Source organism: Coturnix japonica, chromosome 1 (assembly GCF_054131305.1).
Source record: "Coturnix japonica strain WE chromosome 1, WE-NBRP24, whole genome shotgun sequence".
NCBI classification, from domain to species: Eukaryota; Metazoa; Chordata; class Aves; order Galliformes; family Phasianidae; genus Coturnix; species Coturnix japonica.
This window is the reverse complement of record NC_140663.1, coordinates 83,884,876-83,904,659: the sequence shown is the minus strand read 5'-3', so window position 1 is coordinate 83,904,659 and position 19,784 is coordinate 83,884,876. Positions and strand designations below refer to the sequence as shown.

General features: G+C 40.4%; 1 protein-coding gene across 34 annotated transcripts in view; it reads left to right on the top strand.

Annotated features, from left to right (window-relative positions):
* Positions 1 to 19,784, top strand: part of POU2F1 (POU class 2 homeobox 1) — a 116,734-nt gene that overhangs the window by 12,277 nt on the left and 84,673 nt on the right. The window lies entirely within an intron of this gene.

Genomic DNA, 19,784 nt, shown 5'->3' with positions numbered 1-19,784 from the left:
AGAGAGATGCTTGTACTTCTCAAACTGAAAATGGGAGCATAGTAGTGACCTGCTACGTCTTCTCCCAGAAGAATTTGTTCAATTCAGGCTTGCCTTTCTTTGTCCTATTCTTTCCTGAAGCAGGCAAAATGTTTTCCTGCTCTCATTTAAGGGTCTGTTGACCTGCAGGTTGTACCAGGAAACTTCCTGCCCATCAGCCTTTGGAAATGATCAGCTGTTTCTGCTCCCTGAGTGCTTCCATTTGTCTCTGGGCTGCACACCTCCATTTCATTTCACAGGTAGCAGTGCCGGCTGCTTTCAGTGCCACATCCTCTGCTGCATTCTGAGAGCCAAGGAGAAGCATTTACCATTTTTCCCATGTTTGTGAAGTGATAAGATTTCCAACTTTAGCCTCCAATAAAATGTGGTAAAAACATTGAGCTTGATTGGGATGCTTTTAGTTTGTTGGTAGAACTGCGTGTCTGTTTAGCGCTGGCTTAATGGCTTAAGTAGGAGGTCGCCTGAGACTTCTAGGCCGTCAGACTGCTTATCACTGAGTAGCACAAAGTGTGTTTAAGTGGCACGCCAGATATTTATGTTTTTTAACGTCTTGCCTTGGCAAGGGAAAGGTTGTTCACCTTTTGCTTCAGTTCAACAAAGGTGGTTTCTGTAGGACCAAAGTTTGTTGTTAGAAAGGCTTTCAGCATGCTTACAAAAGGGGAAAATGTGGGATGTGTGGATTTCTTCTCGTGGCTTAGTACTGCGGTTATCATTTGCATTAAATTGTATTGAGCATCCATCCATTTATCGGAGGTTAGAATTAAATGACCTCTTCACATTTTTCTTCCTCTGAAGAAAGATGGAGGCTTGAAATCATCCACCAGCAAATGGGAGAATGTCGCAGGCAGCCTGCGAGGAAGATGAAAAACAGATCTGGAAAATTAAAGTTGCGGTTGTCTCTATAGACAAGAGGAAAAAAATATGCGGTGTAGCCTGTCATTTCTGATGAGCTTATCGTGGAAGTTGAATTCTGGCATGCTGCAACCGGAGTTACAAATGTGATTGAGATGTTGTTGTAATGTGCTTCTAATACGGAGCTGACTGCAAAATGCTATTGTTCCTGTTACCTATGTGAAGATGCTCTGGTTTATGCTGGTACAGTTGTGCTTAGTAGGTATTTAATCAATATAAACGTTATTGCCAAGATAGCTTGAATTAAAATCTCTAAATGTCGTTTTGCTTTTTCTCAAAAAATGCAGATTTATCTGCATGTAATGCCTGTTTTATTAATTTGAGAGTACTGATGCAATTTGATTGCTGAATCTTTTGGTACTGAGGTCTGCGCACTTCTCAGCATAGCACACTGTAATTTAGCTGTTATGTTTTTTCTGTTCCTTTCTAAACACTAAGCTATTGGAAGGAATAGTGCTTTCTTAATGACAAACTGGCATAACAATGCATGAAAAATTGCTAACTGAAAACCCAAACTTTTCAGTCACGTGGAGTTTAGATCGTTCAGATCCCAGCAGTGTTTGCCTGAGCTAGTGTTACAATTAGAAATAGTGCTGCGGCAATTATTATCAGACTGAATATACTTGGAATCTAAAGCTCTGGTCTGTGGGTGCCTTGGCAGTGAAAATTCTCATGTGAAGGGGGGAGCGCAGGCAGCTTTCTAGAACGCTTGGGAAAAATGATCACCGTACTTGTGAAAAAGAATGGAAGCTGGGAATGGAAAAAGCCAAAATCAGTTTTACAGTGTGAGTGCCCATATTGTCTTTTATGAACAGGCAGGCTTATGATGTATCTGCAGTATATAACCCGCTGCTGTTTCAGACTTCACATTTAGGAGAATGGGATGATGAGCATCGTGATGGGGAAGGAAGCCGCACCCCCCACTCTCTCCTTTTCTTTTAAATAATGAAATGAAACAACATAAGCTGTCAGTGTTCTTTATTCCACTCCTATGTTTTCTATGAGGACCAGTTACGTTATGGGACCCAGAAAAGAGGCAATATAATTGGAATAGCTTCATTTCAGTGCTGTTGATTCTTAGCTGAAAATACAGCATGAAAACGACCTAATACATTAGTATCAAATTCTGCATGCTTAGGTTCTAGACTTTGTATAAGCAATCTTGTAAGTTAGTACTGATGTTGCTGTTCCATAAAAGAGAGTGGTAATGTTGGTGGAAGTATGGCTGAGTAATTAGCTTGCATTTCATGACTCAGCAGCTAAGAGTGGTTTAAATTGGATTTTCAGGGGCTAGGGCTGCTGGTGGTGAGCCGGTACTTTTGGCTGCAGCTCTGAAGGCTTTTTCTTTGGATCAGCAGCTCTGAAAGAATTTGGGTGTGAACTGCTAACGTGATGTTTTAGGTTACTTTGCCTGCTTTGCAGCCCAGAGACAAATTTGGGTCAGAGTTGGGATGTATGAAAGAGGAGTTAACAATAGAAAGCAAAGTCTTGATTGAGGGGCTGCTTGCTACCATGGAAAGGTTAGAAGGCTGCAGATATCAGGGCGGTGGTGTTCAGGGATGCTTGGTAGAAAGCTGAGTTTCTAAAGTCAGTCCTGTTTGGGGGTCCTGCCTGACCTATTAACCTATTAATGTGTCCATCTGTCTTAGTTCTGAATGGCAGGTGACCTTACCTACAGGTCCTCTGTTGCTACCGGTCTGCTGGGGAAAGCTGTGAATAACAGCGCAGACTCCCCTTCAGAAGTGCCCCGTCCTCTTGTAACAAAAATTCTTTCTTTAGAGGCATTTATTGGCTTCATAAATTGCTACGTGCTTTGCAAAGACCTACCTTAAAAATTCAGTGTATAACCTTACAAAGCAGTGAAGATTTGAAATTTGATGTTGCACAGGCAATCAAGAGAATCTTGGTGCAGCGAAGCTGGCTGTAAGAAGCACATTTCAGAGTTGCTATTGATGAGTTCTGACAAACACATACAATGTTAATTGGGAACCTTGAGAGAATGTCCATGAGTTTCTGCATAGAGATGAAGGGTCCTCCCCACCCCTCGGGCTGTTTGGGAGGTGCCGTGGGATGCCAGGATGACATGGTTACCCTGACATGGTTATCCTGGCCTCAGCAGGCTGCCTGGCTCACTTTTTTTCCGCTCTCATTCAGATTACCCAGCAGCCCTCGTGCTTTGCTATGATCAAACGATACAGCCCTCATGGAAAAATGTGCTGCTCAAAGCTCTGTGTGGCTCCTGTAGCCAACTTGATCTATACAATGGGAAATAGGAAAGCCTTTTTTATCTGATTAAACAGCCGACATTGGCATGAAATCTCCTTTTTAATATCAACTTGCTAGAAGTGCTATGACAATACAAATACCTTTTTTTTTTTTTTTTTTTCATTGTTGGGAAAGCCAAAAAAGAAAAACCAAAACAAAAAGCCAACCAACATTTCCTCATTTCATGTTTTACTGCCAGAGCGCTCTTTGATGTTCTTTGAGTTTAATCATCAGATGCGATAGCGTGGTTCTACTTTTTGACTCGCTGTTAGCTGCCAGCATCCATCCTTCACGAGGATGTTTTCCTGGTGACCTCAGTTATTGTTTCTTCTTGCTCGCTGTATTGATGTTGAAGGAATTGATAATAAAATGAAACATGTCTCAGCAGTAATCATTAAATTACAGATAATGAATCATCAGTTTGGGAAACGGCAGTGCCTGTTTTTAGCATACACTACGTTTGTAGATTGGTGTGCAAGGTGCCTTTTCTGGAGAAAAAGGACGTTCTTTATCAGATGCTCGTCCTTCCAGCATGAAGTCGTGATTTCACTGAGACAAATACGCTGCTAGCTGTTGAAATACTGCATTGCCATGCATCGTATTTTTTGCCCAAAGCACAGTAGAAGGTACTGCACCTAAGGCAAAAAGCTGGAGAAGCGAGCTATTCTAATATCACACCCAAATAGAAAAGGTGATGGTGATGTAGCCCTTAGGGATTTCCAGACTTACAGAAACTGGCTTAGAATAAACCATGTTCTGAGTTCAGAACTTCTCTTTAGAAAACTAATGTAAATCTTGAGAAATGCCTTGCTCATTGACACACGCAAATGATATGCTAGAAGCAAATATGTATGTGGCTAACAGGACAAAATTTGACAAAGATGTCTTTATCAACCTGAAAATTTCACATTTAACCTGCTTGTATTTATTTTTAAGAGCTTTGAGCATATTCTAAGCTAATGTGAAACCTACTGAGATGTCTCTACTGAGTCTCCCACTGCAGTCGGAGTAGATGATGGCTGTAGCGCTGAAGTTGGACATCTGTTCCAACTTCAAGGTGGATTCTATTCTAGGAAAGTAGCCTAGAATAGGACTCTGTGTATCCAGACTCCCATGTACAACAAGCACGGTGGACTTTCCATGCTTAGTCTGTGATCAGTACTATAGTGAATGAAATCCACTGGCAGTGGCCTCACGTAGGGTGATGGTCATGTCATGTGGCTCTGTTTAATAATGTTAGGTGATCCAATTTTTAAAGCACATTGCATTTGCTGGAAAGTGTAGGTTCCCTCTGTAGTAAACAGAAGGCAAGATTAATTTCAGTAATCTAAACAGGGCTTTTATGTTTAAGCTGGTTGGTTTGTTTCCGTGTTTTCTAGTTAATTCTGGATTTTGAGGCTTGGGGAAAGAGATATTTTTAGGCGCTTTTTTCTTAGCATCTTAATGTTCTCTCCTTCCTCACAAAATGCACGCGCATACTTGCTTCTGCTGCAGTGTTATGGGTGGAGGACAAAATAAGGGGAGAAGCACAAAGGTAGAGGAGCAAGTTATCACCAAGTCTTCACAAAATCTGAGGAAATAGGAGAATGATAAGGCAGGAAAAGAGTACTCCACATACGCTTCAGCCTATAACAGTGCATCGTGTGGGTGAACCTCGCACATGGTGTAGCAGGTGTGGAGGCATATTTGCTTTGTTGTAATTGCAAAGTGTTTTTGGAATAAATGCTTCTTGAGAGAAGAGTCACAGTGAGAAAAGTCACAAATCTTAGCATCAGTGGACTTACTCTTTAGGTTTATTTCCCTTTCAATTTGCTATTAAGGTATGCAATTAAAAAAGAAATTGAGAGCAGTGTTCAAGCTGAGCAACCTCAAGGTTTTAGGCAGAGATTGGCACTTGGCTGCCCAGGTTGGTAGTGTTTGCATTGGCCCCTGTTTGTCATCCATCAGCTTCTTAGGTAGCACTGAACGCGTAGGAACAAATAAAGCTGTTTACAGTAAACAGTATACTTCATACGTGGGCAGAAAAAAATAATTGTGGGATAGGGGTGATAGACATATGAGCCTGATTATCTAGTCAGACTGGAGAGGAGTATCCTTGCAATGGTATCTTTAAACAGTTGTCCACAGAGCTTCCTGCGAAGAAAAGAGCATTTATGGAAACATTATTGGTCTCAGTGAGGATCACTAGGTTTCATATGTGATTTTGAAGGGTGGTTTCAGTTCTGAGTGTGTAGAGCTTTGTGATTGTGGCACGTCTTTTTCAAGCTGAAGGAATTCCCGTTACCATCATGTTTTATGAGGTACACGTATATTGCGATAGTTCTTTAATCTAGAATGAAATCAAACCTAGAGACTGTTCAGCTCAACTGGGCTGGACTCGGTGAGTGGTGTTTTGTTTTAATTTGTGCAATACCTGCGCTGGAGAAGAAATGTACAGACCTGTGAGGAAGAATGTGGATGTCTGATATTTTCATTTCCCGAACCGTTGCTGGAGAAGCAGTGTTGGATGTGTTTCTTTTCTATATTTAAAAGAGACATTCTGAACACTTGATTGTTTAAACACTAAGATGATGTGCCACTGCGGAGGCTTTTTCTTCTCATACTGCTTTCATGCAATAAGATGCGCATTTTTTCTATATAAATGAACTCATATTCAGCAGTGCAGTTGATGAATTCCCCTCTCCCTTTCTTCCTGCTGTAACGCTGGTGAGCAGTTTAGTTCATCCAGGTGTCAGTGCTTTTGGCCGTGTGATCACCATTTCCTAATGAGGGGTGGAAACTGTAAGAACTGGTTTGAAATCACTTTTCAAGTTTCAGAAAGGAAAAAGAAGCAAAGCTATCTAAAAATTAACAGCTGGAGTATTTCTTTCTTTATGGTATTTCAAAAGGGAAAGAATAGAGATGGGATTTTTGCTCGTATGAATGAAAACTTACACAGCTTTCTTCCCATTTTTCTCTCATGTTCAACCCCCCATTTTTATCATAGAAATGTAATTCCTCCTCTGACTTTCCTCTGCGGTTTGTGCTCTGTGACGCAAGCGTGGCTTGGTTGTCGCTATCTGATTCTTTTTTTGCTCACCTAGTTTCCCATGTCTCCTCTTATTTTTGGTAACGCTGCCATTGTTAATTAGTTTTAACTATATTTTCAGTGAGACTTCTTGCTCTGTGGGTGTGAAAGCAATGCAAATAGAATGCAAACATAAAGCCATGCCTAGCGGCTGCAGGGCGCTTAACACAGAGCGTTGCCTTCACAATAGCACTCCGCCCCAGCCTGTGAATAGAAAGCTTAAGTGAGATATGTATTGCTAGATTTCAGTTGTTTTCTTTTGGCAGTGGGGAGGAGGGGAGATGGATCCCATATAATTATTATTTGGATGTTTTGCTGTGGGCTCCTTTTTATTTTTTTATTTTTTATTTATATATATATTTTTTTCTGTGAAAATGTTTCTACTAGGAGCACTGGTGATTTACTTCTTCTTTATTCTCATTTCCTGGGGGTTTGGGAGAGTTAACCACCCAGGCTTACAGGATCATTGAGTAAAAACTCAACCTGAAGCAACTAGCTCCTGACCTCACTTATTAGCTATGAGTTGTTGGCTTGTTTACCTGTGATCTTTGAGGGAAGGAAACAGTGCAATATCACAACACCTGGGCTAAATTGATACTTGAAATGCATGTATATATGTGTGTGTGTGTGTATATATTTCTATCTAAAAAGTAGAAGCAATGTGTGCTTGCAACCACAAGATACTTGTGTCATGTTCCCAGGGACTGATGAGGCTCCCTTGAACTGTAATGATGGGGTACGGTGCTTCTGTTAGACGAGCCTGATTTTTACATGGTCAGTTGTTGAGCAGTTAAGGCAGGTGATGGACTATGTGTGTTTAGACCTTTTCACTAAGTATACTATTTTAATGACTTGAGCTGCAGCATTAATGTTTCTTCTACTTAATTGAGAGAGTAAGAAGTGTTTTGAAAGGAGAGTTGAGAAGAGGGTGCAGAATAATACCTTGTGTCACTTGTGGATGCACAAGTTCTCCTGGCACTGTTGGTCAGGTAAAAGATGTATGGTACTGTTACAGAGACTCAATGCAAAGAACACACTAGCCAGACTGCTTGTAGCACTGATACATTTGTTTCCGTTCACTGTTATGTCCTAAGAGTTGTGAGGGTGGTCTTACAGTAATAAAAGCCTGTTTTGTATTTACAGTGGCCTAGCAAGAAAGTTTTTGCCCTTTCAAAGTCTCTGTAGGAAAATGCAGTCTGTAAATGTATTACAGCTTGGGATTGTAAACTGACAGCGTGATGCAGAACTGCGGTTGAGTGCCAGAAGTTGAACTTGCAGTAGAAGCAGATTTTCATGTGCTTTTGCTTTGAAATGAAGCATTCTGATATTTAAAACAGTGGTTGGGAGCCACTTTTCCTCAATTTTCAGATGAAGGCAGTTTGGTTGCTTTTCAATTGGGTAGTGAATCAGAGACATCTCTGCAATTCTGAAATCAAGAATGTGAAGTTAACTCTGGAAGAATGCCCTCTTCTCATTAGAGGGGTCTGCCAGTGTGACAGACTTTAATTTGAGACAAAGCTGAATGGACACGAGTCAAGAAATGATTGTGCGCTTCTGAAGTTTCTTCCTGAGGACCAACATCTCAGCACCTGCTGCTCTGTATCAAGGCTACTCTGAATCCTGAAATGTGAAGGAGCCTAAATGAATATTATTTCTGGACTTGTGTGGTTTGTTGGAGTATTGGCCATTCTGGAGAAAGACTGCTCAGTCCTGTACAGTAAATATCTTAACGTGCTATTTAATGCCAACCAAAGGCAAATTGTATCACAAGGTAAAGCATTTTCCTTTTATGAAGTTGTCTAGTTCTGATTACTTTCTGTTCAGAATGGGGAGCCTGTCAGTGTGAAATTTAGCTTCAGCATCTTTCAGCACCATGAAGCTAGTAGGTCTAGTTCATCGGTACTACAAGGTACACGGTTGCTTTTCACCTGAAAGATAATATATTTTCAACTGTGGTATTACAAATCAGCTTAATCATGTTGTAAAAGTAACAAGAGGGTCTAGGAATGATATCACAACTCATTCATAGCTAAAAACTTGTTTCTGCATGTAGACTAAGGAGAGCAGCATGCTTCATCATCAGGATTCTGATGGAATTTGATAGATGAGCGAAAGAATAACGGTGCTAGTCATGAGAAGATGTTTTTTTCTTTCCCAAATTAGAAATTTGCTGCACTTCTGGAAATTTGCTGGACGCTGGAACACTCAGCATTTTAAAGTATCACAGGAAACCAATGATCTTAGCATTGTCTCTCTGCTTTTTGTGTCAGAGGCTTCTAGGTCTCTGAGCTGCGATTTTTGGAGTCGCCTACTGAGAGGCACAGCCTATTATAAAAGTATCACAGCTCTTAGCATCCAGCCATCACCACCAAACTTTAATTTTCCTGTTGTGTAGGGATAATTTTGTCTCAACTGAAATCCCTTGAGGGAGTTTGTTTCATAAGCACTAGCAGGATTTTTTTCCTTGAACAAAATTCCACCCCTGAGGTATTGCTGGTTCTTTGCTGCATTACGGATATATGCATTTACTTTGCACATATTCAGCTGCAGCTATTTCATATACATAATGCTGTTGCTGTGAAAGGTTTGGGTTATTGTTGGCAAGTGAGTTAGGAAACGAGAAAACCAATCCGATATGATAAATGCTAGGCTCTTAACTGGAAGGCAAAGAAATAAGATAGAAAATAAGTAGAGCAGCAGTACTGTTTTGGCACACATGTGATGTGTTGGCACAGCGAGGAGAAGTCTGAAGTGCTAGGTTCCATAACAAAGCAAGACATAAAATGGAATAAGAGCATTAAGGTACTGGTTGATTATGAAGTAAAATGTTAGTATACTCTAATTAGTATTACTCAGGTAATCCCTATCACTGTCCCAGTGATAAAAGGTATATCTAACCATGGCTGGCTCCATACACAAAGGTGTATTCCTTTACTTTTCCCACCAAAGAAACAGCTACTGTCTTGAATCTAATTTTTAGATGCTGATTTTTGAGTCCCTCAGTCTCTGTTATTCAGTATTCATCTTGTAGTTTTCGCAGAGCATTATTCAAGCTGCTATAACCCTTTGTGGCATTTGGCTTTTATTGTACTGTTTCTTCAGCTTTTGGTCGTCTGATTGCCGTCACATATCTGCATTGTGGTATGCAGTTAGCTTTCCATGGTTCTTCTGGCTGTTTTGGAGCTGGTAGCACTTAAAGATCACAGATGTAGTAATCTAGCAGTGATGACTTTAATCTTTTATTTTGAATTCTCAATGATAAGAACTAGGAGGAATAAAAAACATGGCTACGAAGAAAGCTTTGAGTGTATTACGTCAGCCTCCTGAAAAAGAAATGACATACCAGATAGAGAAGCTTTTGTACCGGTGTGCTTGTTTGAAGGGATTAATAGTGAATGCTTTTGAAAGCATCCTTCATTATCAACCAAAATTGTTTAATATATGTGGATGGGTAAGTCGCTGCAGAAGGCAATCTGGTGTCAGAAGGACTTAGAGCACTCTTAGGTGGCGTTCATGTACTGCCTGGTGTGAGCTGCTGCTTTTGTAAAGCACTGATCGTGTACCTGTGATGTCTTAATCAGTTGCTGTTAAAGTGAAGGTGATGTCAAATGTGCACTCTTGCTGATTCAGTATAGTAAGACAAGATTGAATAAATTGGGAGGAAATGAGTCACTCTTTGTTTAAATACCCAGCCATGAATGGTGTGCAAAGCCCTGACGTGAGGGAAGTCCTTCCCCCTACTCTAGTTTCCTTTTAGTCTCCCAGCTTCTCAAAAATAAACAAGGGAGTTTTCAGTTGCCATGGTATCTGTGTGGTGTCAAGACAAGAGGTAGATAGACTCTTACAATTTTAAAGGAGGTATCAGGGATACATAGTTCTCTTGGTACAAAAAACCCACCCCCAATAAGTGTTATCAATGCACAGTAACGCAACACATAGCTTTTATTTACTGTTTAACTGAAGCTACTGGATTACGCTGGAGCTGTAAGTCTCAAGGCAGCTGTTTTTATAAGCTTGATTTGACTATTTGAGATAAGGAAGCTGGTTTCTTATTTTTCTGTTTTATCAGATACAGAAAGCTTAAATAAACTTCTTGCTTGAGTTTGAGGCTACTTTGACAGGCTGTCCTCTAAGTCTTGCCTTGTTTTGAGGACAGAAGTGCTATCTAATCCTTTGCTTCTATAAGTGGAATGTACCCATCTTCGTTGCTCCAACAGTAACTTCTTTTCCCAAGAGCAGCAGCTGCTATGGGAGAGGTGTTACAGAAAACCATAACCAAGAAAACTCTCCAAACTAAACAATGATTTTTGGAAGCTGACATTGGTTGTACTGCAGCATTGGATGTATGGGAATCTCTCTATCTAGTGTACGTACACCAGAGCTAAGTCACCCTTATTGTATACATCTAACATGAATATTCATGTGGTTTCCATGAAGTTTGTACCTATTCCCAGAATTATCATACGTACTAAATTCTGTCATTTTTGCACGCACCATTTAATTAAGGGATTCTTGCCAGCAGTCTTCATTAGTGTCTCACTTTGCCTGTACATGATACCAATGTTCGGGTACATCTGTTGCTCTTTGGTGCCTCCCCACAATGTTTAGCCTATGCTTTGAATGCTAACTAAATAGTTAAAAGTCTCTGGTATCAGACGGATGGAGAAGCCAAAACAGTGGAGGCCTTCCAGCCCACAGACCTTGAGTTGGTGGCCCTGAGTGTAGGGAACACTGATTCAGCAACTGCCCCGTGGACTTCTGCTTCTTCAGTGTTAGTAGCAAGTCTGTAAGAACGTCCATCTAAGAAAAGCTGCTCAGGCAGCATTTCCTTCTCTCAGAGCCATTCATCCTTTCTGAAAAAGGTTGTGAAGATGGAAGTAGCTGTTGACTGCTTGTCAGACAGCACTGTTTTCCTATTGACTTTTGAACTGACAAACCTTAGTGGAAACTTAGAAGAAATGGAAGAGCAACCCGATGTTGGTAAAGTATCTTTGGAATGAAAAAATACTTGCCTAATTGCTTACAGTCCTGGTTTGATTTCTGTAGACTTCATAAGTCTAAGTTGAATGAACATAAGTTCATAGTTTGCTTTGACTGGGAAAGGGTATCAGAAGCTTAAAAAGAGTAAGAATGTGGGCCTCTTATGGTTGTGGTGTTGGTGGGGAGCTTTGTTTGCTTTCACTGTGAGCCTAGGGTAGCCCTTAAGTCTGATGTATTTTAAACCCCAAATACCAGAGCAATTACCTGATTTTGGTAACAAGGTTTCTGGAGATGTTCTCTGAAGGATGCCCAACAGGTCTGCGCAGTGAAGAGAAGGAGATAGTTTGAGAGGAAATACATAATTCGCATAGTCACTTAGAGAATAGAATGCCTCTAAGTAGAAGGGTGACTGCTGTGCACATCACAGGAGGAGGAAGGCTCTATGGAAGTGATTTATACAATATACATATTCCCTGTATGAAAGCTAAGTGAGCTTATGCCTGGAAGCTGCACTAAGAAAATACACAATGAGATTTCTTTTTAACTTTAAAATATTACCGCTCCTGCCTCCAGTCAGTGTCGTGATGAATGACTTGTTTTAATGCTCTGTATTTGGGATTAGTGCAGTATTCTTTATTTGGTTTGCTTTGTATACTGTTCCTTGATGACTGATTCAAGTATGGGATTTGACTGCACTGCTTGTTGCCTTAAATGTTAAGTGTTGATGTACTCTAGAAATATTCAGAAGACGTACTTAGCACCTTGTGTGCATGATAAATAGTTTAGGACCAACCTACTGAAGTTTTTTGACTGTTCTGTATCTCAGTAGTGTCATGATAGGTGTTGGTTGTTTATTTTCCATCTGTATACTTGAAAGGTTCATCATCCTGCTTTTAGCTGAGATTTGTCAGACGTTGTTTTTCAGGATTACTTGGCTTAAGAAAGATGAAATAAGGTATACAAATCAGATCTTCTACTGCATTAAGGAGATATTTATTATCTCTGCCTTTGGTAGTGGCTGTTTCCTTTACCCTGATTGCTTTTCTGAAATCTTTGTAGTTTTCAACCAATCTGACAGAAAGGCAAGTGTAGTTAAAAAACGTTCTGCAGATCCCATGTATGCTGGTAAGGAGAAGTGAGAGATCCCTGGGGTTGCTCTGAGTTGAAGATGGACTTCAACAGACGTCAGCAACAGATGGACAGACATTTAAGAGTTAACATTATTGAAGCTATCCTTAAAAATATCCTGCACTAGAAAAGATTCAGTCAGATGTAATATATGAAAATTAAGTAGACAAGCCAGTGTTCACAGAATGATGCATTTAAGTTGGTCAAAACAGGAGTCCCTGTAGTCATAAATGTATTTTCTTCACCAGCTGTAGGAGCTTAAATGCCTGTGATTGCAGTTCTCTTTGGAATGTGTGAGATATTTGGGTGGCAAAGATAAACTTTGTTTGCAAAGAAACAAGTGTGGGAGCAAACTAGTTACAAGAGAAGGCAGTAGAAGCTTTGGATTCTATGCCTCTACTGTTGCCCAGAGTTCCTTTAGTTATAGCTCAAATGCTTCAGATTTCTGCAATTAGTACGCTATAAGTATTCCAGTGCTGTCTGCTTCATATGGGTGTAACACTGTCAGCGTTCAAAGTGTTTTGTAGGTGTAAATAATACTCAAGGGCACTCTTGCACAAAACGTGTTTTCTGTCTTCATTTACTTATATTGCTCTGGAAGCTCTTCCGTCCTTTTTGCTTGGGCTGGGTATGTGTAATCTGAAATACATTACCTAGCTTGCAAAGTGGACTTAATAGGACTTTCCTGACTTGAAAAGCAGCGGCAGTGTGAGAGGGGAGACCTCTCTGTGAAGCACAGTGACAGCTGAACTCTGTTAAGTCAGTGGCGGTGCTGGCAGTCTGTTAGACCCTTACTTGCTTGACTGTGTATTAGTGTGCATGTTGATACAGTTTGCGTGCTCTAATTGGGCATTTGTGTTTTTAGGTAATGTGCAGGGTCATCAAAGGGGATATGCTTAATATGGCCACTCTGTGGTATTGTCGGAAAAAGGAGGGGAATTTATTTAAGTTAGGAGATTTACTTCAAGAATTTGAGTTTGTGTACCTTGTTTTGTTCAAAGGGAGAGAAAATCTCAAGTTAGAATAGTAAAGAGGTGAGGAGAGCGTTACCAAGAGGGCATATTGCAGAGAATAGCATCCGTAATGCAGACTGGAAATAGTATGCTGTAGAAATAGTATGCATGTATGTTGTCAGAGTATGTAAATCAGTAAGGAGACAGGGTAATTGTCAATAAGGGACAGCTTAAGATATTATGCATTAGAAATCTTTTATGGTATTAACTTCACGTGATTAGCTATTAATAATTTATTGTGATATTGACACACGTGTCGGTATGCTTTGCAATCTCGTATTTTATTACAAATATTATTGGCAAGCAATTTCAGTATATACATCATAGATAAAAATCCACAGAGGAATATATAAATTGCATCCTTGTAGCTGCTGCTCAGTATGGAGGGAAGGAGGCGGCCTAGAGAGAACAAAAAAGATGCTTGAGAAAAGTGCAGGCTGCAGTTAGGAATTATTTCATATAAGTATTGCCTATGGCATGGATATTTAAAGAGGGCGAAAAGCCGAATATATTACGAGCGCTAATATTAACCGCTGTTGGAGTGCGCTCAGCCAATTTAAAGCAGAGGGGACCAAACTTGTAAGCCTGTCTCATACGTGCCCTAGTGTTTTTTCTTCTGCTCACCACATTCTAGGCGCTGTGTGTCCCTAATTCAGAGCTTGTCATTGCTCCCGGTCTGTAGGAGCTGGCGTTGTGGCCAGGCCTGTGAGCTGGCCCCGCAGATGGCGCTGGCTCTGCTGCTCGTGCCGCTGGCCGGGTGCTGTGCTGGGAATGCTGATGGGGCTGTCTGGAAAATGTGTGCCTTTCAGGTGGCTGCTGGAAACCAGATGGTTTTTGATAAGATTTTGATAAATGTATTGGGATCCATCGAGAATAAGATTTAACATGAAAATAAATAAAGAGCACCCAGGGGAGTAATTGAGTAATTCTATTGTGTTTATATTCCATAGTTCAGATAGTTCTTTTATTTTATATATATTTTTGTTCTGTTCCTTCTACCTTTCTTAATAAGAGCATCGGACAATTTATCCGCACGATGAAATTATATGAAATGTTTTCTGCCCCTTTTTTGAATCCAAAACCTTCAGCGATGCATATAGCACGAGTGAATTTTCAAAGGAAAACTCTTTGAAGTCCTTTTTTCTTTTTTCTTTCTTTGTGTCTCTGTCTCCCCTTTTCTCCATCTCTTTCTCCCTCCCCACCCCCCCTTCTCTCTGTCTGTCAAGTTCAAGAGCAGCTCAGATGCCATGAATTAAGTGAAGCACAAAAGGGGAAAAGGAGACCCTTTTGAAGAACAAAGGCCTCCCATTAGGCTGCCGTGTTCTTTCTCTGACCAAAATTGCTCCCTACATGGTTTTTATTGCTGTCCGCATGCTTGGCACATAAGGTAAATACAGTAGGACCCTCGTTACCTCACACTCTCTCTTCCTCTTCCCTCTTCAATAAATGTTTTGTCTCTTTGATGTCCCTAGTAATTCTTATACCGATTGTTCCCACCCTCATAAAAGCCCCAGGGGTAGTCATGGTGGTGGATAGCATTAGATACTGTGTAAATGCTTCCAGAAAAGAAGACAAACTGCAGCCAAAGAATTTATTTCAGGTGGAAGAGAATGGGAAGGAAATACAGATGTTTTCTTTTCTTCTTAACGTGTTGTCTCTGTGTCCTGGCTACATTTGCGTATTTCATTGAAGTTCACAATTTCTTCCTGTTTGTTTCAAAAAGGAACAAAGAAATAGGACATCATCAGAGTTATGAGGAAATGCACGCTATGAGATTTTAAAGATATAGAAATCTCTTTTTTGAGCCTTCTTGGTGGATTATTTTTGTCGTTTATAATTTGGACAGCTATTTGTTCCAGAGTTCTGGTGAGAAGTACCAGCTAAGGTTCAGACCTGGACAGGTTTAAATGGGAACTTTATAGCACACATCTCTCAAAAAGAAGCTTGTCAGGCCCTCCCTAATGGAGTGACACTTAAAGCAGCATTGAGAAGTATGCGTGTGGATTCAAAACCTTAAACTAGTGTAAAACACCGTACTTCAGATTTAAAGTTTATAATACTAGACAGAAATTTCTAGTGGTTTAAAAGGCATTTTTATGACAAAGTTTTGAAAGATGAGAAAAATTGCTGTGAGATAGCATAATTCATGCCTAAGTTGCGTGCTTTACAATTTATGGACAAGTATTTTCTGGAATTTATAATTCATCTTTCAACACCTTCTTCCCAAATAAAGCATTTTCAAGGTTATCTGTTTGGTTTGATCTGTTCGCTTTGATCTCTTAATTCTGCATTTTCACTGACAGAAAAGTGTTTTTACTAGCTGGTGGAACACAGCTGAACAGGTAATGATTAAAATCAAATGCCATAGCATTTTAATTCTGGTTTTGGCACTGTTGCTTGGTGCTAGCACCTCACCTCATGGATCATATCCTTTTGTGAGCATATGCTTTTTCAGTAGTTCCAAGTCATGGTAATTCTGGAGGAAACATCAGCAAGGCTACTTAAAGAAATAACAATTACTTGGTTTATTTTGTAGATTACAGAGCAAGGAAAATCTACCTTGAAATCTGACTTTTCATGGCAAGTTTGATGTATTTTATTTTATTTTTTCCAATTATCAAGCTGCATAGGAAATTGTTTAAGTTATGTTGATTGTAGTTATTCAGATTTTTCTTTGCTCTGTGTGGGTGTAAGGTTTTGCATGCCCACACACAGGAACACTCCCTGTCCCTGCAGAGGAGTTGAACTCGCTTCCCTGTCCACTTGTACCTGGCCTACTTAGCTTTCTGCTAAGTGTGTGGGTGAGAAGCGATGCTGGCATTTAATGAACTTTCACTGTATATTTGGTTTGTTTGATCCATATTTTATGCAAAATCTGTAGTGTCGAGTGCGCTGGTAGGATACTGTGTAGGTAGCAGGAGCATATCTGATATATGTGGATGCTGTGATTAATGGCAGTGGCTGTAGCTGCCTGAGAACGGCAAAATGAACCTTTGTTCTGTCTTTTCCCTATTCCATTTTTCAGTGACGCGTTCCAGTGTTCTGCCATTCCATTCCCCCTTGCTGTGACCCATTTCTCTTCTAGCTTCCCTTGTTGTCATCTGACCGATGTCCTCATTCTCGGTCGTGGAGCTGGACTTGCAGTCATCTTTCCAGTCTCACAAACCCCAGGCAAGCCCTGCCCTCCCCCATCTGCCTGCAGGACTGTTCTGTTTGCTGAGCTCACCCTGATCCGGGAGCAGATCCTCTCCGAGGTCCTGAATAGAAGATGTAGGTGTTGGCCATGCTGGGATGGTTGCCCCAGCTGCTGGGAGCAGAGCAGTAGGTGCAGAGATGCTGCTGTCGCACCCAAGGTTCAGCTGCGGCAACTGACTGCTGTTAATTACCATTAACTAGTATGGAGGTGCTTTTGTTGGGAACTCTGCTGTATACCAGGGTCAGTCACGTACCACCAGTGACAACAGCCACTAGCTCTAAAAGACTAGGTACTGTAAGAGGTGTTTTGTGATGTAGGTGTACATTTTTGTCACATAACTTAGTGACATGACTGTAACACCACTTGGAATTTCTAGAAAGATGAAAAGGAACTTTCATACCTGTAAATATTACTACTGCAGTGAACCATAAGGGACAGATAGTGTTGGAAGGAATACTTAGAAACTAACATAAGAGTGTTTTTCACTCATCTCGTAGTGAACTTGTTTTTTTAAATTCCATCAGATTGTATCATTTCTGTTCTGTAGAACACAGGACATGTAAGTGAAAAGGCAGCATTACTGTTTTGGTGGAACTCTGTTTCTCTATCCAATATTTAAACTCCAAAAGACAGCTGCTGCAAATTTTTCATCATATGTCTGCATGGAACAGGCTTATGGCCTGAATTTTGGGTTTTATGTGGTTATTTCTATTCAGAACCCTGTGATGAGATAGACTTCTTTCTGTTGAATTCTTCTTGAAATAAAGCCATGAAATAATAAAACCTTTTGGTAATAGGTCTTAATTACACAAAACGCCCTTTTTTTGGTAACTTGACTACAGATTCTCAACTGTAGTATCTAGAGCCTTGGAGGTAGAACTCCACAATGAAAAAGACTTCTATTGCTGTTCATGTAGTAAGCTGGTCATTCTCAAGAAGTGCTGATGCCTTCAGAAGGTCTTTGCATCACCATGTTGGCACTTGCAGAAACGGATTTCAGCTGAGATCCGTTATGTAGCTTCAAAAAACACGATGTGGCATGTGGAGATACGAGTCTTTAAACCAGATGAAATAGAGTTAGATCTGCTCTTGTGGAAGTGGAGGCATGGGAGTGGTTGGAACGGTGGGTTTTTTGATAACAGTTTAGATGGGTTTAAGCCTAACACTGCTAGAGAGATTCTGCTTTACTCTTTCACCAGTTGTTTATTTCTGCCAGTTCTGGTATCATATGCCTTTGAGTTGATGGAGAAGAAACCTTCCCTCCAAGAAAAGAATCCTGTTCAGCTGGAGCAGCAAGCAGTCTTACCCTTATGACCACAAAGGTCCCTAAAGCTAATAGGGAAATGAAGGGATGGAGGAGGAAGAGGGTCAACTGTTGAAATGGCAGCTGCCATACCTGATCCAATGGGGAGATGGAAAGATCGGGATTCTTGTGTTCTTTTTTCTATTTTCTTGTATGTCTGTAGTATCCTGAGTGCTCCTTAGTGCCAGTGCCAAGCTGCCATATGTGCCTCAGCCCTACAGATTGCATATTTGGTGAGATTAAAAGGGTTTTCTATATCTGTAACTTCTTCCTGTGAGATTTTTCTTCCTCACTGGTACAACCAGAAACTTCTTGAGTTTGTCTTCATTTTGAACTCTTAGTCATTTGGGAAAGGCTTGCTTATCATAGCTTTGAAATGTGTGGTTGGTTTCTTCTAGTCGTTGAGATTCTCACAGGGTCAGTCCAGGATAAATGGTCCATTACATCATCTACTCCTTCCCAGAGGGCTAATATTTCTTACTATATTCCTGGTAGAGCTTTGTAACTGTGTAACTATTGTAATCATGCAAAGTGTAAAATATATTAAGTTAGAGCAAATAGTTTTCTGCTGCTTAATGTTTACTTTCCAGACAACGATAAGCAAATCTTCAGTCAGTCTGTAGGAAGCTTTCTGAATTCTCTACTGCTTTAATGCCTTCTACATGCTCCTTTTTTTTTTTTTTTTTTTAGTTATTAGGAATATTAAGACAAGTTCATCACCTCAACTACTGTGCTTGGGCGAGCTGGCTTCTGTCTCCAGCTCTGGTGGCTTTTTTCCCTGTGTGACCTTGGTCAAGAGGTTTTATTGTAGCATTCTTTCTTTCTCATCCCACACACATTTGTATTGTTTGAGATGGAGACGGCAGCATCATGTTCTGGAGCCGTTAGACATAACTGATAAAACTAGTTCTGACTTAATCTTGTCAGTTTGGGTTCTTTTGCCTCTAGTCACTTGACTGTCTGATCTCAACAGTTCTTAACCATGTTTTTAAGGTCTGAAAGTCTCCCAGATTACAATAACATGCAGTTAGCCATCCCAGTTTAGATTACCAGCGTCAGATCCACTGAGCTGTTTTTTTTGAAGGCTGGGTGCTTTGTTTTCAAGTGATAAGAAATAGCAAGTGTATGTTCCAAAATAAACGGGATAAAAAAGCAACAAAAAACCCACACCAACAGTGGTTCTTAATTTTTGATGCTTGTTTTCATTTTCATCTCACTGACACAGTCTAAGCTATTCCTGCTCAATTGTGATTTATTTGTTCTCACCAGCCTTCCAGGTTTTTTTAGTGCTGTAAGTCTGAGTGTGAAGATTCTTAAAGACTTACTGTACACTCAGAACTATTTCCAGCTAATCTGCTCTGTTCTGAGATTGCAGTCAGGCCATATATTTCTGTTTTACGTAGGTCTTTGTGAGACAAGAAGGATTTTTGCAGATAATAACTGAGGCACTAAGGGCAAGACCGTAAAGGGGTATCTAGACATAGTTCTTGTCTCTTGTGGACTTTGTTAAAGGTATCATTGGGTCTGAAATGGAGGGAGGTCTGAAACCAAGTCTCTTATGCTGAAAGTTAACACTGTGAATGTTGAACATTTTTTTCCATAGATCAGGATTTTACACTTTCAGGTTCATGCATTAGAATTTCATACTAAAAGTGAGGACAGGAGCGAAGATAGCCATGGAATCTATTTGAATTAGATCCGTTCCTTTTTCTGCTTACCATGACACAGCAGTCTGTACAGAGAAGATGGGGCTTCTGTCATAATTCAGTCTCCCTCTAAGTTAGATCCTTTCTTCTGCCTATGCACATACCTGTCTAAACTTCATTTTAGCCCCCGGGAAGTGCATTACGCTGATCTTTGGATGTGCATGTAGTATTAAAA